Source organism: Moschus berezovskii, chromosome 16 (genome assembly GCF_049115385.1).
Source record: "Moschus berezovskii isolate FMDL1 chromosome 16, NW_MosBer_1.0, whole genome shotgun sequence".
NCBI classification, from domain to species: Eukaryota; Metazoa; Chordata; class Mammalia; order Artiodactyla; family Moschidae; genus Moschus; species Moschus berezovskii.
The window spans coordinates 24,289,969-24,317,515 of NC_142475.1; the positions used below are offsets into that span (position 1 = coordinate 24,289,969).

The 27,547-nt window shown below is 39.5% G+C and overlaps 1 long non-coding RNA gene across 1 annotated transcript in view; it reads right to left on the minus strand.

The window, feature by feature from the left end:
- LOC148775236 (uncharacterized) overlaps positions 1-27,547 on the minus strand; it is a 61,127-nt gene that overhangs the window by 9,965 nt on the left and 23,615 nt on the right. The gene's annotated exons all lie outside the window — the stretch shown is intronic.

Genomic DNA, 27,547 nt, shown 5'->3' on the forward strand with positions numbered 1-27,547 from the left:
ATCAACAGAGCCTCAGAGAAATGTAGGACATCACTAAATTTGCCATCATGCATGTAGCAGGTGCATCAAAAGGAGAGGAAAAAAGAAAGTTTTTTTTTTTAAATAAAATTACCCAAACTTGATGAAAAAAATGTATCTAGACATTTAAGAATTCTCAATAAGGTAAACAGAAAGAGATCCATCCAGAGATGTATCATAGAGAAAACAATAAAAGCCAAAGATGAAGAGAAAATCTTGAAAGCTAAGATAAAAAGAACTCATCACAAACAAGAGAACAATATTAACAAATGATTTCACATTAAAAATAATGGAGGCCAGAAGAAGTAGGATGATATTAAAATTGCTTAAAAAAATAAAAAGCCTGTAAGAATCTTACATCCAGAAAAACTATCTATAACATGTGAGGGCAAATAAAAGACATTTCAAGACAAACAAAACCTAGAAAAGTTATTGCTAACAGATCTGTCTTCCAAGAAATACTAAAGGAAGTACTTCAAGCTAAAAGTAAGTGATGCCAGACATCAAGTAATTTAATTCACCTGAAAAAGAAAAACAGTTCCAATAATGGTGATTATGTAGATAGTTATAAAATACAGTAAAACTTATGTGTTGTCTCTCCTTCTTTTAACGAATCTAAAAAGCAATCACATAAAACAAAATGTATATAATTATGTCATTGTCCTATAATTATGGAGATGTAATACATTTGACAATAAGAGCACACAGAAATTGGGTAGGAACAAAGCTATATTATAGTAAGGAAACAAGTGTAATAAAAAAACAACAGTGTAACTGGAATCCATAGAAAGAAATGAAGAAATCAAGAAATATTAAGAAAATTACTGTAGCAAACTATATGAATATATACTAACTCTTCTCTAAGCTTCCTTCTTTAGAGTACAGAAAAAAACATTAGGTAATAAATATAATGATGTATTGCTGAATGGGAATTATAGCACAAAAAGGGGAAGGGGAAAGCCTTATATAGGAGTTATAAATTCTATATCTAATTTAAATAAAGTTAACATAAATCTGAAGTAGATCCTGATAAGTTTAGGTATATATGATAAGTCCTAAAAACTCCACTGAGAAATAACTAAAAAATAGTGAAAAATTTTCTGGAATTGAGCTGCAGGAGTTGCTTGTATATTTTTGAGATTAACCCTTTATCAGTTGTTTCATTTGCTATTATTTTCTCCCATTCTGAAGGCTATCTTTTCACCTTGCTTATAGTTTCCTTTGCTGTGCAGAAGCTTTAAATTTTAATTAGGTCCCATTTGTTTATTTTTGCTTTTATTTCCAATATCCTGGGAGGTGGGTCATAGAGGATCCTGCTGTGGTTTATGTCAGAGAGTGTTTTGCCTATGTTCTCCTCTAGGAGTTTTATAGTTTCTGGACTTACATTTAGATCTTTAATCCATTTTGAGTTTATTTTTGTGTATGGTGTTAGGGAGTGTTCTAGTTTCATTCTTTTACAAGTGGTTGATCAGTTTTCCAAGCACCACTTGTTAAAGAGATTGTCTTTTCTCCATTGAATATTCTTGCCTCCCTTGGCAAAGATAAGGTGTCCATAGGTGCGTGGATTTATCTCTGGGCTTTCTATTTTGTTCCATTGATCTATATTTCTGTCTTTATGCCAGTACCATATTGTCTTGATGACTGTGGCTTTGTAGTAGAGCGTGAAGTCCAGCAGGTTGATTCCCCCAGTTCCATTCTTCTTTCTCAAGATTGCTTTGGCTATTCAAGGTTTTTTGTATTTTGATACAAAATGTGAAATTATTTGTTCTAGCTCTGCGAAAATCACCATTGGTAGCTTGATAGGGATTGCATTGAACTTATAGATTACTTCGGGTAATATATTCATTTTCACAATATTTATTCTTCCAATCTATGAACACGGTATATTTCTCCATCTATTAGTGTCCTCTCTGATTTCTTTCACCAATGTTTATAGTTTTCTATATATAGGTCTTTTGTTTCTTTAGGTAGATATATTCCTAAGTATTTTATTCTTTTCATTGCAATGGTGAATGGAATTGTTTCCTTAATTTCTCTTTCTATTTTCTCATTATTAGTGTATAGTAGTGCAAGGGATTTCTGTGTGTTGATTTTATATCCTGCAACTTTACTATATTCATTGATTAGCTCTAGTAATTTTCTGGTAGAGTCTTTAGGGTTTTCTGTGTAGAGGATCATGCCATCCACAAAGAGTGAGAGTTTTACTTCTTCTTTTCCAATTTGGATTCCTTTTGTGTCTTTTTCTGCTCTGATTGCTGTGGCCAAAACTTCCAAAACTATGTTGAATAGTAGTGGTGAGAGTGGGCACCCTTGTCCTGTTCCTGACTTTAGGGGAAATGCTTTCAGTTTTTCACCACTGAGGATAATGTTTGCTGTGGGTTTGTCATATATAGCTTTTATTATGTTGAGGAATGTTCCTTCTATTCCAGCCTTCTGGAGGGTTTTGATCATAAATGGATGTTGAATTTTGTCAAAGGCTTTCTCTGCGTCTATTGAGATAATCATATGGTCTTTATTTTTCAATTTGTTAATGTGGTGTATTACATTGATTGATTTGCAGATATTGAAGAATCCTTGCATCCCTGGGATAAAGTCCACTTGGTCATGAGGTATGATCTTTTTAATGTGTTGTTGGATTCTGATTGCTAGACTTTTGTTAAGGATTTTTGCATCTATGTTCATCAGTGATATTGGCCTGAAGTTCTCTTTTTTGGTGGCATCTTTGTCAGGTTTTGGTATAAGGGTGATGGTGGCCTCATAGAATGAGTTAGGAAATTTACCTTCCTCTGCAATTTTCTGGAAGAGTTTGAGTAGGAAAGGTGTTAGCTCTTCTCTAAATTTTTGGTAGAATTCAGCTGTGAAGCCATCTGGACCTGGGCTTTTGTTTGCTAGAAGATTTCTGATTACAGTTTCAATTTCCATGCTTTTGATGGGTCTGTTAAGATTTTCTACTTCTTCCTGGTTCAGTTTTGGAAAGTTGTACTTTTCTAAGAGCTGAAACTGCAATACTTTGGCCACCTCATGTGACGAGTTGACTCACTGGAAAAGATTCTGATGCTGGGAAAGGTTGGGGGCGGGAGGAGAAGGGGACGACGGAGAATGAGATGGCTGGATGCCATCACCGACTCTGTGGACATGAGTTTGAGTGTACTCCGGGAGTTGGTGATGGACAGGGAGGCCTGGCGTGCTGTGATTCATGGGGTCGCGGAGAGTCGGACACGACTGAGCGACTGAACTGAACTGAACTTTTCTAAGAATTTGTCCATTTCTTTCAAGTTGTCCATTTTATTGGCATATAATTGCTGATAGTAGTCTCTTATGATCCTTTGTATTTCTGTGTTGTCTGTTGTGATCTCTCCCTTTTCATTTCTAATTTTATTGATTTGGTTTTACTCCCTTTGTTTCTTGATTAATCTGGCTAGTGGTTCATCAAAAAATGGGCCAAAGAACTAAACAGACATTTCTCCAAAGAAGACATACAGATGGCTAATAAACACATGAAAAGATGCTCAGCATCACTCATAATCAGAGAAATGCAAATCAAAACCACAATGAGGTACCATTTCATGCCAGTCAGAATGGCTGCTATCCAAAAGTCTACAAGCAATAAATTCTGGAGAGGGTGTGGAGAAAAGGGAACCCTCTTACACTGTTGGTGGGAATGCAAACTAGTACAAGCACTATGGAGAACAGTGTGGAGATTCCTCAAAAAACTGGAAACAGAACTGCCATATGATCCAGCAATCCCACTCCTGGGCACACACACCGAGGAAACCAGAATTGAAAGAGACACATGTATTCCAATGTTCATCACAGCACTGTTTATTATAGCCAGGACATGGAAGCAACCTAGATGTCCATCTGCAGATGAATGGATAAGAAAACTGTGGTACATTTACACAATGGAGTACTACTCAGCAATTAAAAAGAATACATTTGAATTAGTTCTAATAAGGTGGATGGTTGGGGGCGGGAGGAGAAGGGGACGACGGAGAATGAGATGGCTGGATGGCATCACCGACTCGATGGACATGAGTTTGAGTGAACTCCGGGAGTTGGTGATGGACAGGGAGGCCTGGCGTGCTGTGATTCATGGGGTCGCGGAGAGTCGGACACGACTGAGCGACTGAACTGAACTGAACTGAAGGTGGATGAAACTGGAACCTATTATACAAAGTGAAGTAAGCCAGAAAGAAAAACACCAATACAGTATATTAACACATATATATGGAATATAGCAAGAGGATAATGATAACCCTGTATACAAGACAACAGCAGAGACACGGATGGTGGAGCAGTCTTTGGGACTCTGTGGGAGAGGGTAAGGGTGGGATGATTTGGGAGAATGCCACTGAAACATGTATATTATCATATGTGAAACGAATCTGACGTGGTTGGGGGCTCCCCACCTCAACACTCTGTGGATTCAAGAGGCCATCCCTTCTGGAAGTGTATAAATTAACCTGGGATAGAAACTGCACGCTGAATTTACTAATTAAGAAATGAGAAACCAGAACTATAAAGGTGGCATAGAAATACAAGAAACCATTCTTAAGTAATCTTTTAAAACTTTGAACAGAGTTACAGATTTTACCATTTGTGATAAACTGGTATATATAATTTAACCAGAACCAAAAGAAAATTAGTATTGTGTGAATTCTGAAGCACTTTCAACATGTTGTAGGAATAATGTGGACTTTCTTGAGTTTTACACATTCATAAGTGAATGGTCTGTGTCTCGTTCCTTTGTTGATTTTCTGTGAGCTGTAGTTTCTGGGAAGTGAGCAGCTCTCATTCCTGTAACTCTTGTAATCCAGTCATTCGTGTGCCTCCTTCATGAGGATTCAGTATGGCTGTGGTGCTTTTATCCCTCTGATAGGAACTCTAACTCTGTGTAAAGCCCCAAAGGTCTGTTACTTATTTTTATTTTACATTGTACTATATTTCATTTACAGTGTTGTGTTTGTTTCAGGTGTATAGCAAAGTGATACAGTCATATATATATATATATATATATATATATGAATTAACAAAAGCAGTTCCCGTCTTTTGATGGGGTGCTCATGGTTTATAACATAAATGGCATTATTTTGAGAGAGGGATAACTTAGGTATGGCATTGGGTTTTTTTTTTCTTTTTGCAGCCTGAGGCAGTTGTAAAATAACTTAATGTAGCTTTTTACAACTGTATATTTTATAGTATTTTTTCATTTGGTGAAATTTTAACTGTTAATGTTTTTGGCATTGTGCTTTGTACCATTTATTAAATAAAAATTTAAAAAAATAATGAAAATATCAGTAAAGGAATTAAATATGAATAACTTTTTGGTATTTGGGTTAGGCAAAACCATGTTAGATATTACACCAGAACTGTATGCAACGCAAGAAAAAATTAAATAAGGTGGAGTTCATCAAAAGTTAAATGTTTTGTGTTTTTGAGTACAATCATTACATGAAAAGACAACCCATATAGTGCAAAAAATATTGCACTGGGAGATAATTTGTATTTAGAATACTTAAAGAACTCTGTCAACTAAATAATAAATGACAACCCAATCAAAAATGGGCAAAGAAATTCAATAGACATTTCTCTAAAGAAGAAAATAGTCAATAAGCACATAAAAGGATGTTCAACATCATTCATCATCAGGAAAATGTAGGATACAGTACAGGCAAAATATCAATGAGACAGTAAATAGTTCATACCCACTCAGTTCAGTTCAGTTCAGTCACTCAGTTGAGTCCAACTCTTGCAACCCCATGAATCACAGCATACCAGGCCTCCCTGTCCATCACCAACTCCCAGAGTTCACTCAAACTCATGTCCATAGAGTCGGTGATGCCATCCAGCCATCTCATTCTCTGTCGTCCCCTTCTGCTCCCGCCCCTAATCCTTCCCAGCATCAGAGTCTTTTCCAGTGAGTCAACTCGTCACATGAGGTGGCCAAAGTATTGCAGTTTCAGCTTTAGCATCAGTCCTTCCAATGAACACCCAGGACTGATCTCCTTTAGAATGGACTGGTTGGATCTCCTTGCAGTCCAGGGGACTCTCAAGAGTCTTCTCCAACACCACAGTTCAAAAGCATCAATTCTTCGGTACTCAGCTTTCTTCAGAATCCAGCTATCACATCCATACATGACCACTGGAAAAACCATAGCCTTGACTAGACAGACCTTGGTTGGCAAAGTAATAGATTTAATTAAGTGAAAGTGAAACTTTTCACTCGGTCATGTCCAACTCTTTGCCACCCCAGGGAAAATCCATGGAATTCTCCAGGCTAGAATACTGGAGTGGGTAGCCTTTCCCTTCTCCAGGGAATCTTCCCAACCCAGGAATCAAACCCAGGTCTCCTGTATTGTGGGCAGATTCTTTACCAGCCTAGCCAAAAGGGAAGCCCTGTAGATTTAATTAAAAAGTCACAAAATAATATATGATGATGAAGATATGGAGAAATGAGAACACTCATCCATTGCCAGTGGGCATGTAAGATGATGGAAAATCATCCAGTGGTTCTTCAAAAGATTAAACATAGAGTTACCATGTGCATGCTAAGATGCTTCAGTTGTGTCTGACTCTGTGAGACCCTGTAGACTGTAGCCTGCTAGGCTACCTTCCATGGGATTCTCCAGGCAAGAATACAGGAGTGGGTTTCTATGCCCTCCTCCAGGGTATCTTCCCAACCCAGAAATTGAACCCATGTCTCTTCTGTCTCCTACACTGGCAGGCAGGTTCTTTACCACTAGTTCCACTTACCCAGGAATTCCACTCCTAGAGGGAAAACTTAAGAGAAAGGAAAACACATGTCCTCACAAGTCAATTCAGTCGCTCAGTCATGTCCAACTCTTTGCAACCCCATGGACTGTAGCACGATAGGCCTCCCTGTCCATTGGCAACTCCCGGAATTTACTCAAACTCATGTCCATTGAGTCGGCGATGCCACCCAACCATCTCATCATCTGTCATCCCCTTCTCTTCCTGCCTTCAGTCTTTCCTAGAATTTTTGAAATGAGTCAGTTCTTTGCATCAGGCGGCTAAAGTATTGGAGTTTCAGCTTCAGCATCAGTCCTTCTAATGAATATTCAGGACTGATTTCCTTTAGGATGGACTGGTTGGATCTCCTTGCAGTCCAAGGGACTCTCAAGAGTCTTCTCCAATACCACAGTTCAAAAGTCCTCACAAAAACTTCTACATAAATATCCATAGCAGCAATATTCATAACAGCCCCCAAAGTAGAAACAGCTCAAATGACTCATCTAATAAATGATAAACAAAATGTGATCTGTGTGCTATGCTAAGTCACTTTAGTTGTGTCTGACTCTTGGCCACCCTATGGACCATAGCCTGTCAGGCTCCCCTGTCCATGGGATTTTCTAGCAAGAATATTGTCATGGGTTGCCATGCCCTTCTCCAGGGCATCTTCCTGACCCAGGGATCGATCCTGCCATCTCTTACTTCTCCTGCATTGGCAAGCAGGTTCTTTACCACTAACCCCACCTGGGAAGCCCTTATGATGTATGTCTATGTAAGTCTAATATGATATATGATTCCATTTACATGAAATGTCTAAAACAGGCAAATCTATTGAGACAGAAATTAGATTAACAGTTACCTGGGGCGATAAAGTTGGGGTAAAATGGAGAGTGACTGATAAATACAATTTATAACAAAATGTGCACAAATGCACAAGCATACAATACAACTCTATCTATAGCAATAGGCTAGTTTATTGTGTGTGTTGTGTGTTAGTCACTCAGTTGTGTCTGACTCTCTGCGACCCCATGGACTATAGCCTGTCAGGCTCCTCTGTCCATGGAATTCTCCAGGCAAGAATACTGGAGTGGGTTGCCACTTCCTTCTCCAGGGGATTTTCCCAACTCAGGGATTGAACCCGGGTCTCCTGCACTGCAGGCAGATGCTTTATCATCTAAGCCCAGTCTAGTTTACAACTTTCCTTTAATGTTAAATATCATGATCCTGTAAGAATATTAAATAGAGAAAAATAAAGATATTTATAATGATAAAAGACATTAATCAGATAGCAATGTATGAAGAAACTGTAAGGATGAGGAAGAAGTGGCAAAATTTGGAGGACTAACCTTTGGGAGAAGATAAAACTTGATGGAAGAGGTAACTGGTTAAATAGCAGCTCTCTCATGAATAAACCTATTTTGTTTTAAAAGGACTCTTTTCTCTTAAGTAGCTGCTATTTTGTCAGGCAGTTTTCAAGGAGTTTTACATACATTATCTTTAGTTCCCACACAATAGGTTTTACAAATGAGAGCTTTTCAAAAAGGTAATTTTTCACATAACAAGTATATGGTGGAGTTAAAGACTAAAATTCAGGAATACTTACCACATGGTTCTATGTTGATTATTATAAAAATGTGTGAACCACAAATTTTATTAAAACATCTTCTGCATATTATCTGATTTAAAATGAAGAGGAGAGAATTGAAATTTGTGGTCAAAATCATTAATCTGTGAATAGACTCCAAAGTTCTGAAGGAAAATTCCTGAGACTTCTTAAATATTGAAAGTGAAAGTCGCTGGGTCGTGTTCAACACCAACCCCATGAACTACACAGTCCATGAAATTCTCTAGGTCAGAATACTGGAGTTGGTAGCTTTTCCCTTCTCCAGGAGATCTTCCCAACCCAGGGATTGAATCCAGTCTCCCACATTGCAGGTGAATTCTTTACCAGCTGAGCCACAAGGGAAGCCCAAGAATACTGGAGTGGGTAGCCTATCCCTTCGCCAGCATGTTTTCCCAACCCAGGAATCAAATCAGGGTCTCCTGCATTGCAGGCAGATTCTTTACCAACTGAGCTATGAGGGAAGCCCTCTTCAATATTAAACCTTAAAATAAAAAGCACCTCAGATCACATTAGCAAGTTTCCCAAGTGAAAGTAATTTTTTTTTTTTTAGTCCGTTTTGGATAGATATCATTAAAGACTTATTTCTCATTTAATTCTTTAAAATTGATTGGATGAATTCAGTCAGTGGAGAATCTTGGTCACATTTATGAAAAATCTTAAGAGATTTTTTTTTTCTCTCTCTGGTTACAAAATGTATCATTCCCTGGTGGCTCAGATGGTAAAGAATCTGCCTACAATGGAGGAGACCTGGGTTTGATCCCTGGGTCAGAAAGATCCTCTGGAGAAGGAAATGGCAATCCACTCCAGTATTCCTGCCTGGAGAATTTCATGGACAGAGGAGGCTGAGAGCTACAGTCCATGGGGTTGCAAAGAGTCAGACATGACTAGAGCGATTAACACTGCATAAGTATTTCTCAGCTCAATATCCCTCATGGAAATGTCTTAAACAATATATGCTTAAGCACTGCATTCACCCTTATGCTTCAGATTAGCTATTAAAGGAAGAAAAAGACTAAGCTTAAGAGGATTTTTAAATTATCTAAAGGCTTGCAGTTATTTGTTATCTGTTCATGTTATTATACAGAAAAATGACTGTTTCTCTCTGATGGAGAGGTAAACCAGCAACAGGATTTTGACAAGAATATTTGTGTGATTCCAATTAGGACTTAGGTCACGAAGAGTAGTAAACATTTTGGTTATAATCTCCTGTTTGTGTGAGCCTCTTAGAACATGGAGTCTCTGATGAGATCATACCTTTCATTTCACAAGCATCTGGTCCTAGAATACATCAGTTTGATTCAGATAGGCTGATTCAGACTGGACTATGCTGATTAGAGGGGAGAAAAAGGGTGGGCTCCAATCAGACTAGTCAAAGCTTAGACCAGAACTTTACCTTTAGGGATTGATTTATTTAATATGTTGTAAATTTATAGAGTTTGATTCATTCACCCCAGAGGAACCTCAAACAATTCCCAGATAAGCAAAACGCCCAACATGTCTCTGAGAATAGACATGTACATTATACGACAAATGAAAATGTCTTTTAATAGAAGTGGGGGATCTTTTTGCTTTCCAATTTGGCAATGATATATTCTCTTTGGCCAGCAGAGTAGAGATACTGTGGATTAAGATGAAAGGTACAAAGAGCGAAAGGTAGATCACAGGAAGCAATCACAGGGTGATGAGAAGACAGAGCAGGAAATGCTGATTTAGATAAATGAGGCAGCCTGGATGATCCTCAGTGGTCTGGGGTGCAGGCTAGATAAATGAGGCATATTAAAGGTTGAAATGTCATTTATGAGGATCCTTACCCCAAAAGAATTTATTTTAAACTCTAAAATAGATTGACATAAAAGCACAAGGTTTTTAAAAAATACATAGTCACACAAGTACAGTCTAAAACCTCTTATTTTTAAAAAAAATTATGTAAGAAGAAGGATGTTAATTAAAAGCTCTCCCCACACCCACATCAAAATAAATGCTACAGAGAAGAATAATGCTGGAGAAAGACATCCCTGAGTTTCAGCTTCCTTATCTATAAAAATCACAGTAAAAATACTTGCTAGTTTGAACTTGTGGCCTCTGAGATTCTTTCCAAATTATTTTTATGATTCTAGGTAAGATAAACTCATTGTAAGTTCAAGATGTCACATTTAGCAGAAGGATATGAATTTTAATAAGGAATGAAGAGGCTTTGATGGGATGAGCCACTAAGGGTGAACTATTACACAGTCTGACAGGTTTGTGATGGACACATATGTATGCGTTAGGAGGAAGAGATTTCCCCCAGCCCTTAAATCACACTGCCATTACCAAAGGAAGTTCTCACAAGGAATTCTCAACCTTAGCTGTGTATTAGAATCTGGGGAGCTTTAAAAAATCCTAAAGTCCAGGTCATATCACAGACCAATTAAATCAGGATCTCTGGGGATGGGACCCACACATCAATGTTTTTAAAGCTCCTGGGGGGATTCCTTGTGAGCAATAATGAGTACCACTGCCTCCTGCTTTCATGTTACAGGTTCTAGTTTTTCCTTGTTCCCCATTCATGTCCATTCTCCCTTCTTAACCACTTGTTTTCTAGACTTTGGCTTCCAGCAAAAGATACAAGTTAATAAATAACAGCTTCAAATAGACTATGTAACCAGCTCTGACAATTGCATAAGGTCAAATTCTTATAATAAATTATATCTATATTCCTAGAGCTCGGCTTTTCTGATTGGAACCCTGACCAATTTATGGGCTGCTGCTGTTGCTAAGTCGCTTCAGTCATGTCCGACTCTGTGTGACCCCATAGACAGAAGCCCACCAGGCTCCCCCATCCCTGGGATTCTCCAGGCAAGAACACTGGAGTGGGTTGCCATTTCCTTCTCCAATGTGAAAGTGAAAAGTGAAAGTGAAGTCGCTCAGTCATCTGACTCGTAGCAACCCCATGGACTGCAGCCTACCAGGCTCCTCCATCCATGGGATTTTCTAGGCAAGAACACTGGAGTGGCTTGCCATTGCCTTCTCCAATGTGAAAGTGAAAGTGAAGTCGCTCAGTCATCTGACTTGTAGCAACCCCCTGGACTGCAGCCTACCAGGCTCCTCCATCCACGGGATTTTCTAGGCAAGAGTACTGGAGTGGCTTGCCATTGCCTTCTCCGCATTTGTGGGCTGCTGCTGCTGCTGCTAAGTCACTTCAGTCGTGTCCGACTCTGTGTGACCCCATAGACGGCAGCCCACCAGGCTTCCCCGTCCCTGGGATTCTCCAGGCAAGAACACTGGAGTGGGTTGCCATTTCCTTCTCCAATGTGTGAAAGTGAAAAGTGAAAGTGAAGTCGCTCAGTCGTGTCCGACCCCTAGCGACCCCACGGACTGCAGCCCACCAGGCTCCTCCATCCATGGGATTTTCTAGGCAAGAGTACTGGAGTGGCTTGCCATTTCTTCTCCGCATTTGTGGGCTGCTGCTGCTGCTGCTAAGTCACTTCAGTCGTGTCCGACTCTGTGTGACCCCATAGACAGAAGCCCACCAGGCTCCCCCGTCCCTGGGATTCTCCAGGCAAGGGCTGGGTAAATAGAATCAACAGGCATTACTATCTTGGCCACGACTTCCCTTTGTCTACTGGCAGGGAAATCCAAGATCTGACAACACCAGATCTTCACAGAGCTTTTGACAGCAACCTGCTAAGTCAGAGCAGTGACTGCCCCTTTCCGTTTTCCATTGTCGCTGTCCCTGCCCATTACCACTGTACAGTGCCCTGTCCTGTACCTTTGCTTTCCCCGCTGTCTACTCGAATCCAACCAATAATCAGCTTTTCCACTTACCTTTTTCTGATACCCTTTTCAACTATTTCTCTGATTTTTGTCATGCCTCTGATTTTTGTGTCATCTCTTCACATATGTCTGTGCTATGACTACTGCTCTCATTTGCACCACTTCCTATTCTCTGTTAAAATCTTAATTCTTGAATTTAGAGTGCAATAATTCTTGTATCTCTTATCTATATGAGACAAAGTTAGGAATGTAATAGAGGCTCACTGAATAACTGTTGAAACTAATAGATTTTTATTGACGGTCCATTGTCTATGTATTACTATACCTGTTACGTTAGAATGGGGCTGGCAGTTTGCCAGCTTTAAAGAGCACCACAGTATTAACCCAGAGCAACTTCTGTCTGCCTGCCTTTAGGACATATTAACACCTACAGACCTGGCTAATACATTTGTGAATTAGTTGTAGAAAGATAACAACTATATATACACTGCAAAATGTTATAGCCTTAGTATTTTGAAAAGGAAAAAAAATTTTATACCTAATCACTCAATAATAGAAAATAATTTTCTTTGAACAATATATTTTAGCTTTCTATTTTTAGAGCAACATTAATAATGTTTTCAAAAAACACATATTAAGATAGTATGTTATATGACATATTTCATTTAGCCTTATTTTGAATTCTGAAGTGATCGACTTGTTTTTAAAAGCTGCAGCTCCAAGAGGAGTATACAAAACTCACAAACTTGACACTTGAAAATCAAAACTTTAGAGATACAAAATTTTTCAATTCAATAAAAATTATGTACAGTTAGATCTTTATTCCATATGTAAAATGTTATAGTCTGCTCAATTTTTACTTAAAAGAATAAGAATTTTGCAATAAAACCTAATTTTTCATGCCCATATAACATTCTATTCCATAAATGTAGCCAGTTTACTTAATCAATCTCCTATTGTACACTTGATTACAATTAATGGTTTGCTCCTACACTGTTCATGGGAATGTAAATTGGTATAGCCACTGTAGAGAATAGTATGGACATTACTTAAAAAACTAAAAATATAGAGTATGATACGATCCAGCAATCATACTCCTAGGCATATATCTGGAGAAAATCTTAATTCAAAAAGATACATGCACCTCAGTATTCATTGCTGCACTATTTACAATAGCCAGGACATGGACACGCTTAAACATTCATTGACAGAAGAATGGAGAAAGAAGATATGGTATTTACATATATACAGTAGGATATTTTCCAGTGAGTCAACTCTTCGCAATGGACAGGGAGGCCTGGCGTGCTGTTATTCATGGGGTCACAAAGGGTCAGTCATGACTGAGCGACTGAACTGAACTGAACTGAATGGGATATTACTCAGCCATAAAAAATGAATGAAATAATGCCATTGCAACAACATGGATGGACATAGAGATTGTCATACTGAGTGAAATAAGTCAGAGAAAGACAAATATCATATGATATTGCAATGTGGAATCTAAAAAAATGGTAAAGTGAACTTATTTGTGAAATATAAATTGAGTCACAGTTGTAGAAAACTAGCAGGGGGAAAGGAGGGGGAGGAATAAATTGGGAGACTGGGATTGACATACACACTACTATGCATAAAATAGATAACTAATACGGACCTACTGTATAGCACAGGGAACTCTATAACACTCTGTGGTGACGTGTACGAGAAAAGAACCTAAAAAAGAATGGATATATGTATATGTATAACTGAATCAGCTTATACAGCAGAGACTAATACAAAATTGCAAATCAGCTATACTCCAAAAAAATTTTTTTAATAAAAAAGATAAAACAAGTTATGGTTCAGCAATGTATTTGTTCATCAATCTTTTTGACCATGATTTTAATAATAACCTTAGGATAAAAATTTTAAAGCAAAGCCACTTAAAACATATGTGCATTTAAAAATGTTTCATACATATTTCTGGCTTTTTTTAGAAAGGGTATACCAATTATATCTTCATCAATAATTGATCCTTTTTATTTTGCCAAGTTGTTAAGCCCAATTATATAAAATTATTGTTTTAACTTGTATTTCCTCTAACCTACAGTTCCAAAGACAATACAAATTTTTATATCTCAAGATAACTTGTGGTTTGATAGGCAGAAGGATGCATTTTTTCATCAGACTTTTAGTTTACAGAATTCTTTTATATGCAATAAATAAATAGTGATAGAAAACACTGATTTCACAAAAGGGGGAGAAAGAAGCATAATTTTGAAATGGGAGTAATGAAAGCCAAGGAAGTAGGAAAAACTGCAGAACAATCATTCTTTCCCCATCCCAAAATCAGTGGTGGACAGCGAGGAGAGAGATTTGCCTAAAGTGGGGATTAATTTGCTCTGGATATCAGACTGTGAGAGCACTTTGGCTGAGACTCTGCAAGTATTAGATGTTATAATCAACAGGGCATCAAGCCAAACATTATACATCCAAGACTGATAAAGGAAGTTAGAGTAGAAATTGGAGAAGTGTCAATAGATAATTTCACAGCTTAGTTGAGCTCAAAATGAGATCCCTGAAGATAAAGACAATAATTAACATAAACATATTATGATAAAAAGGGAGAAGGACTGGCAAATTACTCAGAATTACACATCAGTCTATTTGAACCTTATTGGGAGAGAAACTGCACAAGCCTTTTGAGGAGTCCAATAGAGCTCTACACTTAGCAAGCCCATGGTTTGAGGGAATGGAGCCCCTTGCTCTCATTATTTTGGCTCATTGGAATTTTTTGAGGATATTATTACAGTGAAGGTGCGAAGTCATTTTCAGAAAAGAGGAATTATATAGCATGTGCTATTTTTGCTTTGTTTGTGTGGGTCTGGAGCTGGGATACTGCCTCCTGAGAGGAGACTTCATTTGTAATCATATACAAGCTGTGAATAATCTGGACCCTTCTGAAGTGGTTTGTATGAGGAAATGCTTTTTAAATTTCCAAAATTCTTGTTTAAGAAAAATCTTCTTCTACCAAAGGGGACTGTCCTTCTATAAAGTCTTGAGAACATGGCAGTTTTGAGATGAGTGGACTAGCGTAGCAAATGTGCGAGTTGGCTGGTAGGCAGTCTCAATCTACCAGCTCCCCCAATGTCTCTAGGGACCTCTAAGAAGCAGCACAGCCTGGAGGCTAGATTATTGCCCAAAGTTCAAAGAAGGGGAAAGAAAACATAAGAGGGGAGGATCTAAATGACAGAAAAGAGATAATGTATAACCAATATGTCACACAGGAAGGCTTTGAAGGACATGCCCTTCCACCCTCTCTTCACTCTCATTTTGAGTCTTTCTTAAACTGGATCTAAGGTCCCCTGAACCCACAAAACTGGGCAGAAATTTTCTGAGCCAATTATTTGCTGGACAATTCTTTTCTCACATGTGAGGAAATAGAGAACAATCTATCCTTTCCTGCTTTAGATATAGCTGGGGGGAAAAAAAGAAGCCCAACACATGTAATTAGCTTTCAAGGATACTTTTCAAGGGCATAGGGGTAAAGAATTTGCCTGCCAATGCAGGAGATGCAAGTTCAATTCCTCAGTTGGAAAGATCCCCTGGAGAAGGAAATGGCAACCCACTCCAGTATTCTTGCCTGGAAAATCCCATGGACAGAGAAGCCTGGCTGGCTACAATCCATAGGGTCACAAAGCATCAGACATGACTAAGCACATACTTTTCAACAGAATAAATATAATGTAAGATTTTTTTTAAATGTCAGCAATCAATAATCTGCCTGAGACAGTGGTCATACCCTACTATTCCATGGACTTCAGCTTGGCCAATCTAGAAACTTTCTAGTAAAAACAAAACAAAACAAAACAAAAAAGACAAAACCTCTTTAAATATTTGAGTCCCTATCCTTATTCTGAAGCTATTTGGATTGCTTCTAATATAGACTTTCTGCCCTAGTTTAGAATAATTTCCTGTAATTCAGACGTAGTAGTTGTAAAACTGAATAACCACAGAACATTTACAAGTCCCTTGAATGACCCATCCTGCCTGGAAAAAGGTTTCCTTCCTTTGGCAGCATCTCTGAAGCTATGATCTGGGCATCCTTGGACAGAACATGCTGTCCTGACTTAATGGGCACAGGGTGAACAAGATTCTCAGTTGCACCTGTAAGTCCAGATGGTACCCATAGTTTGTATTTATTTTCAGAAACCAAGGACAGTGTTACTCCACTTTATTGAACCACAGCTCCAGTTGTGGGAAATCATGGAGATCAAATGTACTGGCCTAAAACAAGCTTTGGCAAACCTCTGGGAAGAACAAGTCTTTTCTGTCCTAGCTGAGTGGACACATTTCCTCACTTCAAATGGGGTCATGTATCACAATTCCTTGTGGTAGCTTCCTTTAATAACCAATACTTTTTCTGGGTATAACTGGCTCTGTCTGAGTTCCTAGGGTAGATTAAACACTTCAAAGTGGATAAAAGAAAGAAATTACAGTCACCATGCTCATCTGGATCTGATGCTACCAACTACCCTTTGAGATTGTCAAGAGGTGACACAGAAGGTGAGAAATGGGAGGACTTCTCAGGATTGCTTGTGCTCCCCATTAAATTAACAATGAAAGACTTCAGGGTCAATTCAAAAGCAGAAAAGCATACTTTAGCCAGTAGGAATGTTTCTACAGTTAGGCAAAGCAAGTAACTGTGCATGTTTAATTACCATCAGTTTTCTTCACCCTGTCAGCATGGAGAATTGGTTTTCCTAACTTCGTACTTTCACATGACATCTTTCTATGCTGTATCTTAAACCAAACATGTTCTCATAAGATTGCCACAAGTTTCTTATGCTGCTGCTGCTGCTGCTAAGTTGCTTCAGTCATGTCCAACTCTGTGCGACCCCATAGACAGAAGCCCACCAGGCTCCCCCGTCCCTGGGATTCACCAGGCAAGAACACTGGAGTGGGTTGCCATTTCCTTCTCCAATGCGTGAAAGTGAGAAGTGAAAGGGAGGTCGCTCAGTCAGGTCCGACTCTTAGCGACCCCATGGACTGCAGCCTACCAGGCTCCTCCTCCCATGGGATTTTCCAGGCAAGAGTACTGGAGTGGGTTGCCATTGCCTTCTCCATTTTTTATGCTACTAATGAGTAATAAGCAATTTAAAGGTGAGCACAAGTCATCAGACCTACAACAGTGCTCAGTAAATGGTAAACTTTCACTGAAAATCTGTTGCTATCTCACTGGTCTGTTTTTGGGATATCAAGTGACTCATCCTTCTCTGGTATACATTTAGATCTTTTCTGTCGTTATGCCAGTCATGCCACTTGATTTCCCAAGAATAAAATTTCATTTCTCTAGGCTTGGAAGATTCTCAATATTTAACCATGTCTAATTGAAAACGCAAACACATATAAAGGGAGTGAACCCAAGGTCTCCTCTTCAGACAATGTGTTCCTGGTCTCTCAGGGTATTTCTCTTCTTCAGGTCCTTGCTTCCCAGTATCTTCTTTATTATCTGAAGAGGCATGCAGAAGATAATTAGGATATTTTGTTTTCCCTTGCATGGAGATTAAAATAGCTGCCAATTTGTTTTAGTGTATTAAGTCAAAGAATTTGTTCTAGCTCTTCTTGAAATTTTTGATTTGCAACTTTGATGCATCTGTGGGTTAAAAACCAAATTCTGCTTGGCTATTTGAAAGTCCAGGATAATTTCATATTTGTATAATTAGCTTAAATAGTGAGTAGCAAAGCCTTTCTCTGAAAGCCCTCACCATTTGAACTATCATGGTGTTCCTTTTTGGTATGTAGGGGAAAGAACATTAATTTTTATAAAACCCAAAAAGACAAAAGATCAGTCAAAGCAGTTATGGTCTATATCCTCCTATTATGCATAAGAATTCAGTGTTAGAAAGAAGGGAAAATTTCACAACTTTCAAAAATTTATACTCCAACTGCCTTAATCCACAAGGGAAATGTCAGGATTGCAATACAGGAGGAGACCTGTTTCTAATTCACATCCCTGTCTGCAGATTTGATGCCTTTTAAAGTTAGGAGAAATTCATCCCCTTACTCCCAGCTTCACTGTGAAGTCTTTGAGTGTTCTCCACTTCTCTCTGGCTCTTTCAAGAATAATTAGCACCCTCATCAATTTCCCTGCCGCTGCTCATTTAACAAAAGAGTGCCATTTGAATGAAATGTTTGCATTCTCTGCTGAGCAGAATTTGGGGGTGGTTTCTAATTCTATAGGTTTCACAGCAGTGATGTACCCAAGAGAGTCATAAGTGAATTTGTGGTAACACAAGCAGTTTTTGACAACCAGCAGTGTTTGAATTGACCTTTCATTTCAGTGATTAACAGGTGTGGTGCCAAAGCCTTTGGTTTCAGCTTCACTTACTTCAACAGCCTGCTTCTGGTTTGCTACCAGCTCTAAGAAACAATAGTATCAGACTTACAGAAGAGTAACTAGACTTCCACACATTTAGATTATTTCAGAAATGATTTAGGTAGAAAAATCTAACCCATAGTACTAAATAGGCACAATTTCCCAGCTTCTTACTTTCATAACCTTATCAATAGAATAACTTATTTTAAACTAGGTGTCTTAACTAAACAATCTCTTTTAGTATCAGCACTACATAACAATTTATGACCGTTAATCAATAAGACCAATCCTGAATCATTAGTGTGAGGATGAGTCATCTTCCTGAATTTCTTCCTTTTTTCTCCATGTGCCCGCACTTAGGCAATATACTTCCAGAAAGTTTCCTCTTGCAAATGATGATCAGAAAGGAGAACGGGGGGATGTAAACATAATAATTCATGTTACTGTTTGTTTTCAAGTAGCCTAAAAGTTGGTTTGAAAGGTTAACCAAAAAAAGAAAAAGTTTTTGAAGAGGTAGGATAATGCTATTGAAGGTTTTCCCAAATTGCTCTGATGTCCCTTCACTCATCTGGAGTATCTGCTGTACACTGAGTATTGCAGCTGGCTCTGGGTATAATGCCAGGAAAAAAATCACATTGTTCCTGCCCGTTTGAGAATGAGAGACAGGCCAGTGACACATGAAATGAAGAGTAAAACAAATAGCTAAAAGGGTCAGGAAACTGAAAATAAAGGGACTGGCCCCCTGGAGGCGAGACTGTCAGAAAAGTTACAGCACTGAAGGCAGAGAGCGCAGAGACAGGAAAATCGAGTACACGCGCCAAAGGGTGAGGCTGAGTCAGCTGCGCCAGCCAAGGAGGATGTCACTCAAGTGGCTGTGGACCCGGTTAGACTCAGGTTCGGGATAATGGCATTTGTAGTGAGAGAAACTAGTTTCTTAACGAGAGAACTGAGGCAGAGAAAGCTTTTGTGTATTTCCTTATTGGTGGCTCAGATGGTCTAGTGTCTGCCTGCAATGACAGATTCAATCCCTGGGTCAGGAAGATCCCCTGGAGAAGGAAATGGCAACCCACTCCAGTACTCATGCCTGGAAAAGTCCACGGATGGAGAAGCCTGGCGGCTAGAGTTCATGGGGTCTCGAAGAGTCGGACACGACTGAGCGACTTCACTTCACTTTTATTGCAATCTGGATTAGACTGGATGTTCAGCATCAGCTAAAGCTCACTTTTGAAAGAACAGTTGGAAGCAAACAATCAAACATTGATAATATATGAACAATCAAGGAAGTGCTCCAAGTCAACTAACTTGTGATTGGTTAGTCTGCAAAATGTCCTTGCTCTGTCGGTGTCCAACTCTTTGCAACCCCATGGACTGTAGCCCGCCAGGCTCCTCTGTCCATGGAATTTTCCAGGCAAGAATACTGGAGTGCGTTGCCATTTCCTACTCCAGGAGTCTTTCTAGTTATTTTAGAACTGATATTAATAAAACCAGTAGACTGAATCTAATGAATTCACTTGTGCTCAGTTGCTCCTGTCACATCTGACTCTTTGCGACCCCATGGACTGTAGCCCACCAGTCTCCTCTGTCCATGGGATTTTTCAGGCAAGGATCCTGGAGTGTCCTTTTGCCGTTTCCTTCTCCAGGGGATCTTCCTGACCCAGGGATTGAACCCACATCTCTTATGTCTCCTGCATTGGCAGGCGGATTCTTTACCACTGGCACCACCATATTAATCAAAATAGTAGATTAAAACTAATGAATTCACTTCAGCTCCAACTAACTTCAAATGTTACTGAGTCACTGCAGCCATTCACGTCTCCAAATGATTCACCTTAAATAATTATAAGGCAAAACTATTACCTGAGATGTGATCAAATCCAGACACCTAAGACAGGAAACCTACAGATCCAAGGTTATTGATATATTCCATTCCTTATCATGACACTTAAAATCCTGAAGAAATAAGGACTTTTTATTCACAAGTTTATGGAATTCACTGGAGCCAAGGGTGACCTTGTAATCCCTGCAGTCAGTCTTCAGAGAGTTCTCACCCACAATATAACTGTTTGAAAGCAGACTTGTCATTATAAGATCTGGACTTAAACTTGAAATTTATGATCAGCACAATATTCACGATATGCACTGCAGTGTGACTTTAAGCTTTGATATAGCTTGACATTCACTGGAGGATATTTTTTTAAAGGCAAAACTTGGCTTTAGTTTTAGTCATTGGTGCTTTGTTATCTAAAACAGAAGAAAGCATTTATCAATGCATCAATCAAGGTTTCGGGGATCTCAGAATGTAAAATTACTTAAGGGGACTCAGGGGAGCCATCCCAAACTGTCTACCTAAAATGACTTCAATGTTATTTTTATTTTTTATTGTGAATACTAAAGTTATCTGATTATAGTGACTTTGCCTTACACTGACTCAAGAACAGATTCATGACCCTGCTTTCAAGCTGAATTTAAACCTTAGAGAGATTCCAAAGTATAAATAGAGCATCATAATCAATACCACCCTTTTACAAGACTCTGGGAAATAAATTAGAAATTCCATTCTTCTAAAATGAAACACAAATTAATGATATTTTCAAAACACAGTTTAAATGATGTATTCTGGCTGCATCTTCAGGGTTGTTTCCAAAACTTGAAGTTAAACGACAGCGTATTTTATTGAGAACACTGTATACTCTGCAATCTGTAGGAACACATGCTACAGCTTTTTATGTATCATGTTCACATTAATTTATTCATTCTAAAAATATTTATTTAGCACTTATTATGCACCAAGGATCATAAGAGACTCCAGGACACAAAAGGAAATGAGAAGGAAAACTATTTTTGTCACAATTCATTTTCTCATTATCTTAAGATACTCTAACATTTTAGACTGTTCAGTACATGATTCTTTTTTACCCCCACAGAATTTAAAGACTGTTTCAGTCAGAATCTAAATAAAGACTTCAGATAAATATAGGGATGGTTAATCTAGGTTGAGTATTAATAACAAGTTGGAAATAATTAACATGCTTCCCAACCATTTTAAGATTGGTGTTTCAAGTGTTGTTGAGTCACTCAGTCATGTCCCACTTTTTGCAACTCCATGAACTGCGGCACACCAGGCCTCCCTGTCCTTTACCATCCCTCAGACCTTACTCAAACTCATGTCCATCGAGTCAGTGATGCCATCCAAGCATCTTGTCCTCTGTCATCTCCTTCTCCTCCTGCCTTCAGTCTTTCCCAGCATCAGGGTCTTTTCTAATGAGTCAGTTCTCATCAGGTGGCCAAAGTATTGGAGTTTCAGCTTCAGCATCAGTCCTTCCAATGAATATTCAGGACTGATTTCCTTTAGGATGGACTGGTTGGATCTCCTTGTAGTCCAGAGGACTCTCGAGAGTCTTCTCCAACACTACCGTTCAAAAGCATCAATTCTTCAGTGCTCAGCTTTCTTTATAGTCCAACTCTCACATCCATACGTGACTACTAGAAAAACCATATCTTTGACTAGATGGACCTTTGTTGGCAAAGTAGTTTCTCCTTTTTAATATGCTATCTAGGTTGGTCATAACTTTTCTTCCAAGTAGTAAGCGTCTTTTAATTTCATGGCTGCAGTTGCCATCTGCAGTGATTTTGGAGCCCAAGAAGATAAAGTCTGTCACTGTTTCCACTGTTTCCCCATCTATTTGCCATGAAGTGATGGGACTGGATGCCATGATCTTAGTTTTCTGAATGTTGAGTTTTAAGCCAACTTTTTCACTCTCCTCTTTCACTTTCATCAAGAGGCTGTTTAGTTCTTCTTCACTTTCTGCCATAAGTGTCATAGCATAGTTTGGAGCAAGTAGGCTACTATTTCAATTCTTGAACTTCTTTGAAGAAATGATTGCACCAGATTTCAGGATGTCATTAAAGAAAGTATAGAGGTAATGGAAGAGAATAAAAGGGCTGAAGGAAAGCCAGTTTCTACCTTGATTGCAGGAGTCAGGCAGAGGAAGACAAAGAGTGCAAATAAGGAGACACATGTGGCATCTTTGAAGACATTCATTTTTTAAGAGCTTGTAATATTCTGTAGAGAAACGGTGTGTGTCTCTACACATTAATCATGTTAGAGTCTTTGACAACCACGTTAGTGTGAACATAAAAATCAGTATAAATTAAGCGGACAAAAGAAAGGGGAGGTATTATTGTAATTCCTCTATGTGATTAGCAAAGCATGGATTTCTTCTTTTCTAGTAAGTGTGGACATGTTGTAAATACTATGGACAAAATACAGAAGATGAAAAGGAACCAAGAGAAATATTTACGATGATCCTCACTTTGGCTGCCTGTGAGAATTGCAAAAGTGTGATTGTCTTACTGCCAATGAAGACAAATAAGATAGCACAGCCTAGGGGGCTAAAGCAAGTATTATGTTTGTCTCTATGATGATAGGTTTGCAGGCTGTGAAATATGTGGGCAAAAACATCTGAAAGCATGTAAGTATAGGTCTGGACAGGAGGAGTAGGAAGGTTGGCTTAGAAAGGTAGATGTGGGAATGATCTGCAAGATGCTGCCGTTGTATCTGGAAGCCCGCAGGAGTCTGCCAAGGAGAGGGGGTTCAGGGAGCCATGTCACCCAGGAGTCAAGCCAAGTTGGATGTGGTCCAGGACACAGGGATAGGAAGGCTGGGGTGAGACTGCAGAGGACACATTTCTGGAGCTTCAAGATTCAGTGTCTATACTCATCCTGCCCCTTCTTATGGCTAGTCGCTTGCATTTTAGAAACTAGCAAGTAAACAACAACAGCAGCTAAACCAAAAACAAAGAGAAGACAGATGCCTGCAAGAACAGAGATATGCCCACAGAAAATGAAAATGTTACCACAGACCGGTGTGAATGGCAAGTATACCAGATACATTTAGTTACTTTAATTTATAAAAATTTTTTGCTCAAATGTTTTTTAATTCAAGAAATTCATACATAATACCTTATATGCTTCAGCTTTGTGCTATAAGCTGAAGATATAAAGGGGTCAAAACCTTCTTCCTGCCTTCAAGGTGCTGCCAGACTAGTGGGGTTAATTGAAGTCACTGAAAAATCACACCAACACATGTGTAACTTCAAACTGTGACGGATGCAAAAAAAAAGGAAAGATGGAGGATGCTATGAGAACATCGAACGGATCTAGTTTGTGGGGGAGCATAGTCTACGAGAAGGTGTGGGTGGGGGACGAACAAAAACCAGGCAGAGGGGACATCAGATGTCTTGTTGGGAAGGAGGAGCTTAGAGCATAAGAAATACTGAGATAAAGTTGGTGTAGCTGAAGCCCAGGGAACAAGCTGCTCTATTTTTTTTAATCTTAGATAATTTGATACAATATCTACTATGCTATGTATAACTTATGTTTGCTTCAAGTTTTAAGTGCATTTGCTTTCCCTGATATCATAGATTGATATTATGGATCAGCACTTCAGAATGGGATTTCCCTATCCTGAGCAGAGCACCTCAACTAATTTCCTGGTTAGCACAGGAGATGACTTTGAAGAGTCAGCAGTCTGGCTGAGAAACTAAAACTGATGAAGCAACATTAAGCAGGGACCAGAAATAGGCATAATAAAGTACTAAATGGTGAATTACACGTCAATTGCGGCTACAGGATTTCATAATGGAAAATACAGGGAGGGCTCAAGGAGGAGTCCTCTGAACTGGGCTTTGAAGGATGGGTAGGATTTGTCTTGAAAGGGAAGGAGAAAAGCTTTACTCATATGAGACATGACATGAAGATTAGACTAAAAATGGCATCTGTGAGGTCTGGTAAGATAACCAGGCTCTCACAAATAAATGGTGTACATTCCACAGTTGTGGGAGCTAACACTCTAGATCAAGGAGAACTTGGAAGCATGGGAAGAGGAGCTCATATTTTAAGCTGGGTCGTGGTGACTTGCCTCTACAATTTGAAGGGTGAGGTCTAATAGAGGCAGCTAACCTTCCTGACTTAGGACCACTGGAGCCCAGAAGAGGTGGAGGCAGACCAGTGTCCCTTCTCACATAACAGCTGATGAAGGGCCAGCTGTGCCCAAACTCCATCCACTCCAGTGGAAATATTCAGCCGCCAACAGCCTGTCCCAGCACTGAACACCAACCTATAGCTCTTCCTATCCTTGCAAGGCTATTAGCCATGATTCTAACACTCAGCCTGATCTAACTTAAGCGGTACGCTTAAGACTCAGCAGTTGTCTAGTTTAAGTACATGTTCAATGAAAGCTAGAAACAGCTCTTACCTCACAATGCAGCACACAAGTGGCAATAAATAGGTGGTACAGCCTCTTTTTTCCCAGCAACCAGCACACCCTAATTTCTCTATCCCAACTTGGATTTTCTTTCTACAATTTAAATGCCATCACACGCTTTATTTTTCTAAACTGCTTCTGGCTTTTGAACACCCACAGCAGATGGTCGCAGGGTCTGAGCTGTAGCCTGGCCTCACCTGGGAGCTTGTTAAACACACAGATTCTCCTGGTGTGCCCCCACCCCCTTGTGCAGCCCTGCTTAACCAGAAACCCTGCCAGGGAGCGGGGCGGGCCCTGAGTGCTGTGGTTTAGAGAGCCATCCAGGTGATTCTCCAGCGTGCTAGAGGGGAGAACGACTCACCTATGGTTTGCAACTACGGCTCCTTAGAATAGCTTACAAGGTTCTTTACAGTCTGTTCCTAACACACATCCTCAGCCGTGTTCAGCCTCTACTCTGGCCCACAGCCCAAGCCCCACACTGAGGATGGTAGACAATGTACAATTTTCAGAGCTTCCTGAACGCACTGAACCCTGTAATGCACCCGTGCTTTTGTACGGTCATTCCTAGGATCTTGTGTGATGGCACTGCACTCATTTTGGCAAACCCCATCTTTTCTTTCAAGTCCACCCTCAACATTCCTCAGTGGAGCCCAGCACTTACTTCCTCCTTGGTCCCGAAGCCCTTGGTTTCTCCTGCTAATATAACATTATCACGATGAACTGAAGGCTCTGTTTCTGTGTCTGTCTAGGCTCAGGACAGAAATCTTGTTGCATTCAATGCTGAATACTTAGCCACATCAGACAGTCACCAGCAGCTGGACTCCAATCCCAGTTCTGCTGACTGGCTGGTGCCCTGGGGCACAAGGTTTGGCTCTGACTCCTGCATCCCTATTTCTGCATCTGTAAAACAAAGGGGCAGATTAAATAACTCCCCGGGGCTTCAAACTAGGACTCCACATTTCTAAGATGCAGCCTGGTGATTCTTAGGCAGTCTGAAGTTTGAGAACCACTGTTTATAGCCGCCTTACCTATACAAAATTAAAACGCCTCTAGCTACGTTGTATTTAGGGAAATGTCATCTTTAGTTCTTGCCACTTCAAATAATTCAGACTCCTATATTGCTGCCTACTAAGCAAACCATAATAAGGAAGCCAAATTGCTTCTTGGCCTTTTGGCTAAGAACAAGCATAATAAGGGGTTTCCCTGGTGGCTCAGACAGTAAAGAATAGGCCTGCAATGCCAGAGACCTGAGTTTGATCCCTGGGTCAGGAAGATCCTCTGGAGAAGGGAATGGCAATCCCAAGGACAGAGGAGCCTGGTGACCTGCAGTCCATGTGGCCACAAAGAATCAGACATGACTGAGTGACTAACCGCACAAGCATAATAAGGAGTTTTGTATCTACCATCAGCTGTACTAACTTAAGGAACTTTCTCCTAATTTCACAAGTCGGTGGAGGCCCAGCAAAGAGTTACCAGTGACTTGGAGAAGCAGCTGAAGTAAGGTCTGAGAAGGAAGTGAGAAATTTTTAAAAATATATTAATATATGCTACAGTCCAGATCTCCTGGAGAAGGAAATGGCAACCGACTCCAGTACTCTTGCCTGGAGAATCCCACAGACGGAGAGGCCTGATAGGCTACAGTCCGTGGGGTCGCAAAGAGTCGGACACGACTGAACAACTTCACTTTCACAGTCCATAGAATAGCAAAGAATAGGACACGACTAAAGTAAATTAGCAGGCACGCATGTTGGACACATTTCTGTTTGACCAAACAAATTTAAAAAAATTTTTTAACAATTCAGTAATCACATATTCAAATAATCAAATCAGTTCCCAATTAAAGATAAAATGCCATAGCCTCTCCTGCCCCAATTTCTCAGGAGCTGGTTGTTGTAGTTTTTATAAAGTGGTAAGATTCTAGGAATGTGCCTATCTGAATATTCTTTTTCTTATCAGCAATGGCTGATTCAGGGGCAAAGACAGGCCACCCACAGTACCTCGAAGCCACAGTTTGCTACCAGCAATGATTTGGTTAACCTTTGATTAAACATAGGAATTTAAAGCATGAAAAGGTCTGGAACCCAACACAACCTTTTGACACGATGCTGTCTGTCATTAATGATAATCCACCATTAGATGTTCAGCTTTGAAAATGGAATTAGACGACTCCAGTTTGCAGCCCTAACCCTGTAGTACTGTAAACTGAACCCTGCTGGGTTTGGAGACTTCCTGATTTACTGCTTCTCCTTTTAACTGTTTTCAGGCAAATGGGAGTTGGGGGCAGAGTAAAAGAGACCAGGGATCAAGTGAGTACAAACAAGGCGTCTCAACGACCATCAAGGGAAGCGACTTTTGGCTTCAATAAGTCACCAGGTCAAAAGAGCTTTATTCCCAAGTTGATTTAATCTTCCCTCTTTTCTTTCTTTCTTTTAAACTAGGTGTAAGAATTTCCTTGCTGGGACATCATGCAAGAAATATTTGGTATCCTTTTTCACTTCCTTTTAAAAACAACAGCAATAATGTTTGAGTTCCCTGGGGTACCTTTTTTTCCTTTTTAGCCACAGTGCATCGCTGTGTCTGAAGGTTCCACATCTCATTTCACACGTAGTGCGATGTTCAGAGCAGGGTTCAATATATGTCTAAATAGCTTGTAGAATGAACAAATGACCCAATCTGCTTTCTAGTTCCAGGGCTGTGGTTTGCACATTAAAACAAGTTTTAGACAACAATAGTATTACAGGCAGTTTACCCAGACCTCTTCCTGTTAACTATTGACTTG